The sequence below is a fragment of the Sciurus vulgaris genome (assembly GCF_902686455.1).
Source record: "Sciurus vulgaris genome assembly, chromosome: 14".
Classification (NCBI taxonomy): Eukaryota; Metazoa; Chordata; class Mammalia; order Rodentia; family Sciuridae; genus Sciurus; species Sciurus vulgaris.
Window position 1 is genome coordinate 57,254,290 of NC_136475.1, and position 10,618 is coordinate 57,264,907.

The 10,618-nt window shown below is 35.9% G+C and overlaps 1 pseudogene across 1 annotated transcript; it reads left to right on the top strand.

Moving 5' to 3' along the window:
- The first annotated feature begins 6,979 nt into the window (after positions 1 to 6,979).
- Positions 6,980 to 7,429, top strand: LOC306643684 (large ribosomal subunit protein uL30m-like; annotated as a pseudogene). The gene has a single exon. The product of its transcript is annotated as a large ribosomal subunit protein uL30m-like (transcript).
- Positions 7,430 to 10,618: the final 3,189 nt, after the last annotated feature.

Sequence of the window (10,618 nt, forward strand, 5' to 3'; positions counted from 1 at the left end):
AAAAACAAAAAAACCCAACCCAGACCCCAGGAATAGAAGTATTTAATTGATATAGATATGTACTTTAAATTTCTAGTAAGGGATAGAATTATATTAGAATAAGGTCTTAGTATAAAGTTTCAAAAGTCATAAGATCTGAAAATCATTGTGCTCTTCAGAGAGAAAAGTGAAAGTAAAGAAGGAAGGCAAAGGTAGAGAACATGAATGAGAAGTTTTAAGGATGCTTCACAAATGTCAAGTAAGTCTTCACTTTAATTTTGAGACCAAATTACTCTGAGTCATTTCCTTAGAAATTGTCACCATCTTAGAACCCCCCCCAAAAAACTGAGGAAACAGGGCAAATGAATCTCTCACTCTTTGGGCTGAGATGGAATCAGAAACAAAGCTGAAGAATAAAGTTGTTTTTTAATTTGGAATTTGGAAAGCATTCAATATGTTCTATCATTTCATTTAGAACACATCTTTCAAGATATATATTGTAAAATTTAATGAGTGGAGGTCAGATTGGTTATAGAGAAATATTTATGTCTGAGACACACGAAGTAAAAGGAGTATTTTTAAAATCATCTCTTGCAGCCAGGAGCAGTGACATGTGCCTGTAATCACAAAGGCTTGGGAGGCTGAGACAGGGGGATCCTGAGTTCCAAGACAGTCTCAGCAATGTAGAGAGACCCTATCTTAAATAAAAATATAAGAAGGGCTGGAGATGTGTCTCAGTTGTCGAGCAACTGGGTTCAATCCCCAGTACCAAAAAAAAAAAAAAAAAAAATCATCTCTCCCTGTGCTTTCTGGCAAGACAACAATGCTCTCCCTTAGAATTCTCCCCAGTCCTAAAGCCAGCCCTATTCAGTAGCAGACAATTGAAGTGATTATCCACCTGCCTTCAAGAGATAATCAGGGCTAATTGCATCATCCCCTCCTACCTACTCCTCCACTCTGAAAGCACAAGATGCAAGCAAGGATCATCCTTCCTTGTTACTTGGACTCCATGTAGCTCTGTACAACTTCTGCCCTGACCCAATCTAATGTACAAACTTGACACTCTCCAACTATTTTCTCCTTGATTTAGGATCTGTCATTAATAAATTCTTTGTCTCCCCATCCTCTTCTGTAAGGCTTAAGTTCCCTTCTCCCCATAATTGAAATCTGGCTCTCCTTTGAGGACCCTGCTTACCCTAAACCTTACCCCACATGACCCTGGACTGAAAGTGTGAGTAAGTATCCTCCTTGCTTTTCCCTGCTCTTCTCAAGCAATGTCTCCCACCTTTTTCCCACGCCAGCTCCCTTGGAGTGCACATGAGCAGAGGATTCCCCGCTGACCTTGCTATCCTTTGGGTAATTGCTCCCATTGAAGATTTTAGTAACAGCCTAATTGTCCTTCACCACTACTCCCATCATTATAATTTTATGATTTCAGGATCCACAACTAATCTCTCTCCTGTCCCAGATCTACTCACCTCCAATGATCTTGGCTTCTAACCCATATCAGCTGCCCATTTCTATGATCAGACCAAAGATATTGCCATTTTCAATAAATGCATTCTTTGTATATTCTCAATTTCAAGCATCTCAGAGGCAAACTGTCCCCTCCATGATACATTCCTCCATTTCTGCTCTTCCACTGGACCCTCCATTGGTGTTGGCATTACTTTTTTTCTAATACCATTTCCTCACATTCTTTAAACTTGAATTTGCTTCGATAGATCAGTCACAGTCTTCATAGTCCACTTTGCTTCTCTTCTCTCCCTTCTGTCACACCAACTTGACTAGACCTCAGTCTTAACTAAATTCAACTTTTGCCCTACTTGGTACCTGTAAAATGGCTAGAGAATGAGAAATACACATGCTGACTAATTTCCCTTTAAATTCATGACCACCAACCTCAAGTGGGTCATTAGGGTTGTCTGGAAATATCTTTCTATTTTCCAAGTCCATTCACTCTCTTACTTTCTGGGACAAATATTACACAACTTCTCAATCCTTAAACTTTAAACAACCCCCCCTTTATTCTCAGTTGATGTGTTTGCATCATGTTTCAATAATAAAAGAAACAGGACAAGAAGGGAATGCCTATATATATATATATCAATCACAAAAACTACCTATTGGTTTTATTCCAGCAGGAAGGAGGCTTCATGCTCCTACTTAATGTACATCACTCCATTTATGCAGTAAATGACACTTCTCCTGACCTCCTGAAGACAGTCCTCCTGCCGTTGTTGCTGATATCTCCTCACATTAGTTTATGTAAAAAATGATCTTGTTCGCATCTTTATTCAAATACCACCCCACTTTTCTGCTCCTTTTAAAGTCAAATAATGTCCTCAAAAATGTTGTCCATACTCCCTGTTTCTATTTTCCCCCTTTTATTGTCTCTTGAACTGACTCCATTCAAAAATCTGTTCCCCTTCATGCACTGAATCTTTTTGTTATTGTCACCAAATGAACCTCACATTGCCAAAGTTTAATACTTTATTCCTTTTTGTTTGTTTGTTTGTTTTTGGTACCAGGGATTGAACTCAGGGGCACTTGACCACTGGGCCACATCCCCAGCCCTATTTTGTATTTTATTTAGAGATGGGCGTCTCACTGAGTTGCTTAGCGCCTCACCTTGCTAAGTTGCTGAGGACTCCTGAGCCACTGGGATTACAGGTGTGTGCCACCATGCCCGGCTTATATTGCTTTATTTTTAATCCACATTTTACTTGATCTCATAATAGCAAAGGCCATGCCTGTTTACTATTTCCTGAAATATTTTCTTCACTTTCCCTCCAGAACAGTATTCTCTCTCTCTGTCTTGTTTCCTTTCTTTTAGTGGTTCCTTTTCCATCTCTGGTGAACCATTTTCATCCTCACAACCTCTCAACAGCACAGATCAAATCTCAGTTCTCAAACTTTTTTTCTATGTTCACCCCATGGGCTCATTTAATCCAGTTGCTTTAAATTTCATTTCAGCCCTAATCCTTCCCATGAAATGCAGACTCATATTCCATCTCCACATGCAGATTTAGAATAGACATCTCAAATTTAACTGACATCTTGATTTTTACTCTCTTTTTTTTCAGTCATTCCTATGTCAGTAAATAGAAATTTCATTCACATAGTAGCTTAGGAATCATCCTGATTCCTTTCACACTCTCATAGACTTGATTTTCCTCTAAAACTTCCAATCCAATTTAGTGAAAAAAATGTGTGTGAGCTCTCTTAGTCCAGAACCGAGTTGCTTCCCTTGCCTTCCTGATGCCTTGAACCATTACAAGCTTTATAACTGTTCTTCATTCTTTCACTTTTCTCCCCTAAGAAGCCAGAGTCTTTCTTTTAAAAGTACAATTCCATAGAGTGACTCCCATGCTCAAAGTCCTTCAAAACCCTCCCAGCTCACTCAGAATAAAATGCAAATTCCTTGACAGCACATTAAGGCTCTAAATGGTTTATTTAACTTGCCTACTTTCTCCTCTTATTGTGTCCCTAACACTCACTCCTGAGCTCACTGCACCAGCTAAGCTGTCTTTCTTTCCATTCCTCAAACAAGCCATGCTCCTGTCTCAGATCTTTGATTTTACTAGGAATATTTCTCAGACCCTGTGAGTCTCCCTAACCCATCACTTACCATCTTAGTTTATTTTGGTCTCTGTTCAAAATGTCCCTCTTCAGTGAGCCATTTTCTGATCACCTTAAGTAAAAGAAAGCCTTCCATCTTCCACTTCTCTCTTTATCCTGTTTCCACCTTACTTCATAGCATTCAAATCCACTGATTTTTATTTATTATGTCTCCTCCAATTAAATAGAAGCTTTTGATTTAATTTAGGTTTGATTAAATATAAGCTTCATGAGGTAAGATCTTGGTTCATTTTATTTGTAGTTATCAATTAATATGTACAGCAGTACCTTGCATATAAAAAGAACTCAATAATTTTTTTTTTCATTCATAAGTGAACAAATCCAGGAAGAAAATTGAGCAGAATGCAAAATAAATACAATAAAGGTGTTGAAAAGTAAACGTATTTACCTTTGTTTCTTATGGTGATTATACATAAGAATGGCATTGAAGTCTTTAAAATGAAAGCAAAATATGACCTTGGACTTTTAGGTATGGAAAATGAAACATGGAGAAGTTGTACAGAGGAGAGAAAGGATCTTGTCATAAATTAGATAATTTCAGAAAGACCACTTGAAAGTAGTACTGACAATAGACATTTGTAGAAGCCTTATATTTGTCCTATATAGAGTCTTCAGGACACACAGAAAAGGATTAGGGTCATTACTGAGGGGAATAAACATTGAGATTTTTTTCACTTTATAACTCACAGCGTATTTGTGCAGTTTTATAACTCCAGTAACTCCCTTGCATTTGCCAGAGATTTTTTTTCTAACCTTTTGCTTTTAGCCATTTAGTATCCTAAGAGTTAAGATGCATCTCTTGTAGGTTGTACAGCAGATGCTTTGAGGGCTCCATCCATGTTCTCTTGAACAAATTACCATTTCTGTGCATGCCAGCTCTTCTTCTAACAGTCAACACTTGCATATTTTTTAGAGGGCTGCCCTCAGGCTGTAGCCACACACTTAGCCCATGGACCCAGCTGTCAAGAAGTGCCTGGGAATTAAGAATCCTCAGAGGCAGGTTTTAATCAATGATATGGAAGCATGAACACCTCAGGTCCTTTGAACATTGGCAGAGCTATGTGTTCTGCACTACTTTCAAGTCGCAGCCTCTGGCAGCTGGCTCACTGTCTCTCCCTGTCTCACATCTCCTTCTCCTACCCAGGCTCCACCCATCTCTGAATAAGCTACTTTCACTTGATTCCCTCTGAGTCTGCTTCTGAGGGAACTAAATCCAAGACAGAGGTTTTTAAAAAATCTTTTAATCTAGTTCAACAACCATTATATAATAAGTCTATTATTTGTTCTTTTTTACTCTTAGTATGCCAACTTACTATTTGATTTCGACTTATGCTACCAGTTCTCTGAGGTTTTATTTTATTCTTCTTTCTCCTTTTAGATTAGGATTTAAATGTTGAGACCCTTTCTCATCAATTCCTTAGTTATACATTGTTTTCCTATTTTTAATGGTTTTTTTTTTGATGGAATACAACATGCATTTTGACTTATTAATATCTGACATAAATTCACACATTTTTTTCCCTCCAACATTTTGTAAGAACTTTAGGTAACTTAAGGTCCATAGTAACCAAGTGAGATGGATAAGCATATGCTGAATTCTGAGTCGGCATTCTAAGTGAGATATATTTGGTCCTGAGCCCACACTCTTAAGGCTAGCTCAGTGTTTGGCACAAAAGATTCTCAACAAATGCCAATTTACTACTTCCAATTTAAAAAATATAAAATAATAAATGAAATCATGTTGCAGTTATTCTTAGTCTAAAGTTTGAAGATGAACCATCCTCAATGTCATATTCACTGTAATTTTTTAAAGAGCAAAAAAGTAAAACTAGCAAAACAATTCAGTAGCCTTTTTTTTTTTTTTTAGATTTTAGTTGTAGATGAATGCAGTACCTTTATTTTACTTATTTATGTGGTGCTGAGGATCAAACCCAGTGCCCCACACATGGAAGGCAAGTGCTCTATCCCTGAGCTACAACCTCAGCCCTCAGTAGCCCTTTTGAAGATCACATCTTACTGTTAGCAGTAGAAGTGTGACTAAGTCTGTATGGTTGATTAGGACACAGTACACAGAAAGGAGCGTGTGCTATCCAGGTGCTCTGAATGATATACTGTGAGATCGCGTATTAGTGTTTGTTTGTTTATTTATTTATTTTCGCCAAAAGTAGTTCAATAGCATTACCAACACTTCCTGCAGGGGGAAAATAAAGGAAAAAGAGTCCAGAAATGATAAATGATGTATTATACTGATGAAGCCAGTAGTGTCAGATAATGCATTATGGGTGGGGAAGAAAAAGGGGAACTATTGTTTTATTTTTAATACTTATGAATTCTAAGTGCTGGGGATTGGGTGGTTCCATTTTCCTGCTAACTCAAAAGGATTAGAGAAAATACATGCAAACACAGTTGTCTTAATAACCAGCTAGCTTCATTTTTAGCAGAAATAATGGTAAGGAGAAGGGGATTGAAATATACATATGTGTGTGTGTATATATATATGTGTGTGTGTATATATATATATATATATATATATAAATGTGAAACTAAAGAATACAGATGAGGTTGAAAAAGAAATTAGTGCATTCAGTGCCTGTACAGAAATGAGCAAATATTGAAATCCAATTATGTGAAATCTTTTCTGTGATACTATTTCCTACCAAAGAGAATCCTGAATTAGATAGTCTTATCCTGGACCCTTCATACAAGATAATCTCACTGCCCAGGTCCCTTTCACTGTCAAGGTAGACTCTGTTATTCATCACTTGGCCTTCAGGAGGTGTTCAATTTTTTAATTTTTATGCCAGGTGTGAATGAGAAAAGGTGTGAATTAGTTCCCCCACTGTATCTAAAACTAAGTGTGTGTGAGTTCTTTGTGAGATTGCTCTGCCAGAAAATCAGGATGTATTCCAGTGTCTGAAGTTTTGTCTCCTTAAGTTACTATGGAGTAGTGAGGTCAATCAAAAAGACTAACTGGTTCCTGATGTCCAGACTAGAGTAGAGGTGGGTCATAATATGCCAATTGCACATAATATTACAATAGATATAAAGAACCATTTCATTTAAAAAGTGGCTTTGGAACTGGACAGTGTGGCACATGCCTGTAATCTCAGCGATTTGGGAGACTGAGGCAGGAGGATTGCAAGTTCAAAGCCAGCTTCAGCAACTTAGGAAGACCCTAAGCAACTTAATGAAACCCTTTCTGAAAATAAAAAGGGCTTAGAATGTAGCTCAGTGGTTAAGTACCCCTTGGTAATCCTTGGTACCAAAAAATAACAACAAAAAAAAGTGGTGTTGGAAAAATTGGACATCCATATTAAAGAAAGGACAGCCTTGTTCTAAATAGACAATCACTATCCTTATGGCAGGGAGTTTGTGCTCAGTAGTTCAGAGACCTCCAGGTCAACTAAGGACTGTGACAAAAGGAGTCTCTCTTCTGCACACAAATTTATCAAATCAAGAATTCCAGAAAAAATGGTTTTGCCTTCACCTGCAGATCATGAAAAATATGTTGGGAAACCACAGCACCCTCATAAACTGTGTATTGCTACCACAATAAAAACAATACAACATGTTCATACTAAGAAAAAGACATGATAAAGATGCTGCCATTAGCAAAAGCACATATCTGTCAAGTTCAGTGAATGCAAAGCTGAAAGTGTTTGACCATTTGATAAGAATCAAGCCACTGATGTTACCACAAGGACTTCCAACGGAGCCAAACATGTCTACCATGTGCCTTAAGAGCACCACAGAATTAGTATTGCAGAGGCATCTAAAACCTGTGGAGCGGGAATTAATTAAGTCCTGATGCCACAGCAGCTTCATATTAAAAATGCAAATCATTTTTATTTAAAGATGGTGAGAAGTTATTTTATTAAAATATATTTAGCCATTTCTGTTGACTAAACACACACATACATACACACACACACACACACAGATCCTGTACGAGTTTTGTTATATTTAATATCTAGAATTCTTGCAAATGGACTTTTTATCATTTTAATTTATAATAATTAATTACTTTTATATCATAGCACAATTAGTTTTTGTTTTCTTTTTATATTGTAGCCATGCTAAACTCATTTATTAGTTCTAGAAATATTTTTGCTTATTTCTTTAGGTTTTCTATGTAGAAACTCATCCACGAATAGAAAGTGTTTTATTTCTTCCCCTCCCTCCCTCCCTTCCTTCCTCCTCTTTTCCATCCTTCACCTTCGTTATCTCCTTCTTCCTTTCCCTATCTCTTTCCTTCCCCTTCTTTTGATTGAATCCAGGGATGACCTACCACTGAGCTATGTCCCAATCCCTTTTTATCTTATTTTGAGACAGAATCTCACTGAGTTGCTAAGGCTGACCTTGAAATTTTGATTCTCCTGCCTTAGCCTCCTGAGTTGCTAGGATTATAGGTGTGCACCACCATACCAGGCTTATTTCTCCATTTCTAATTGGCATGCCTCCTAATTATTTTTTCTTGCTTTATCACACTGTCCAGAAGCTTCAGGACAAAGTTGAATAATTTGGTATGAATGTCATGTCCTTGCTCTTGATCTTAAGAAGAAAGCATTCTATCATTATTAAGTAGGATGAAAGCTCTGGGTTTTTTTTGAGATTCTTTTTTTAAATATATGTAATTATCATGCCAATATGTTTTAAAAACATGTATATATACATTGTGAAATGGCTAAATCTAGTTAATTAACATGTGCATTACCTTATCTAGTTATCATTTTTGTAGTGAGAACACATAATATCCACTCTCTTTCAATCCTTCAAGAATATGATGAGATCAACTTTTAAATCAAAGAGATTTGCACTCGCACATCTATTGCAGTGCTATTTACAATAGCCAAAATATGGAATCAGCCTAAGTGTCCAGCCATGAATGAATGGATCAGGAAAATATGTATATATATATGTAATGAAACACTAATCAGTCATGAAAAGCAAATCCTGTCATTTATGACAACATGGGTGAAATTGGAGCACATTATGTTAAGTGATATAAACCAGACACAGAAAGACAAATACAATTTGGTTTCACTAATATGTTAATATCTTTAAGATTCTTTATAGATCAAGTAGAGAAGAGAATGGTAGTTACCAGAGGTAGGGGGATTTGGGGTAAAGGGAAAAGGACTATGGTATTGTTAGTCAAAAAATACAAAGTAGATAGGAAGAGTAAGTTCAAGAGATCTATTGTATGGCATGGTAATAAAACTGCAACTGATATGATTATGTAGTTTGTATTCTTTAGAATGCAAAAAGGATGGATTGCATTGATTAATGTCTGAATATTGAATCAATCTCTCATTCCCAGGATAAATCTCAATTGGGCATGGTTCATTATTCCTTTTATATACTGCTGCATTTGATTTGTTGAAGAGTTATACTACATTAATAGGAGATAATATATTATAGGATTTTGAAAACAATATTTAGTTTTAGGATCAGAGCAATGCACATTTTATAAATGTGTCCCCTTCTTTTCTATCTTCTGAAAGGGCTGTTAAAATAACCCTTTATTCTTCTTTAACTATTTGGTGGGAGTCACTAGTAAAATCATGTGGGCCCAGAGATTTCTTTCTTAGAAGGTTTTAAATTACACATTTAACATCTTTAATAGTTGTAGGGCTATTTTTGCTATTTATTTCATGTTGTACAAGTTTGGGAAGTTTGTGACTTTTGAAATATTAGCCTTTTCCATGCAACCTGTTTAATTTATGTGCATGAGGTCAAAGGAAGTGGTCCCTATTGACCATTTAACATCTGTGGATCTGTAGTGATGTTCCATCTTTCCATTTCTGATGCTGGTAATTTATGTTTTCTCTTTTCTTTGTCATTTTTGCTATAGATTTATCCGCTTTATTGATTTTTTTTCAAATAACCAGTTTTTGGATCCACTTATTTTATTTATTGTTATTGATTCTTGCTGTTCTTACTTTTATCATTTTCTTTTCATATTTCCTTATACTCTTAATCATGGAATCTTAGGTCATTGATTCACAACCTTTTTACATTAAGTAACGAATACAATATTTTTTTCTTGGCACTACTTTAATAGAAGTCCACATATTTGATAAATTGCATTTTCATTTAGTTCCAATCGCTCTCGTTTTCCTTGAAGTTTCATCTTTAGCCACGGATGATGTAGATGTGCGTCATTGGATTTCCAAGTTTTTGTATCTCGGAATACAAAGTTTTTTATCTTTGTGTTTGTATAATTTCATTGTGGTCAGAGAATAGGCTTTGTATCATGGAAATTATTTTAAATTCCTTGTCAGATTATTGTCTATTCTGGTGAATTTTCTTTTTTGTATTATATTTTTCTTTCAAAAAGACTTGGAGTTTATTGCAAAATTGGGCGTCAACTTGGGTTGTAGCTTGTGGGTTCCTGTGAAGAGGTTAAAGGGGGGTGATCCAATGTTGGACAGAAAGTTGTAACATCAGATGCAGATGGGTGTGGCTCACTGTCCTCAGTTTGATTTTGGCACAGAACATCACAACTTTGTGATCTCTTGAAATTTTAAGTCCTGGGGCGGTGGGCTTGATTTTCTCCTTTACAGTATTGGTCTTCCAAGACAGGTAGATATAATAGGTATTTTATCAAAATTGAAAATTTGACCCAGTGTATGGACTTCCTTTTCTTTTTCCCCCCACTTTCTTTTATTGGTGCATTATAGTTGAAGATACTGATGGAATTTGTTGTTACAATTCATACATGCACACAATATAATATAATATTTATCTGCTACTCTCTTACCAAAAATATTGTTCTGTCAGCTTTCAAAACTTTAAATAAAATTAATTTCTCATCATTTCATTCATATTCCTCAATCTCCAAGGAGTTTTTTTTAGTATTTTACCTTTTTATTTTAATCATTAGTTTCTTTTTCCTGTTCTTCTGTTCTTATTTGAATAAATAACCTCTGCATTTACCTTTGTTCTTTTCTTCTTTTTTGTTTTAAAATATACTATGTCAGTTTTTATTGCTTCT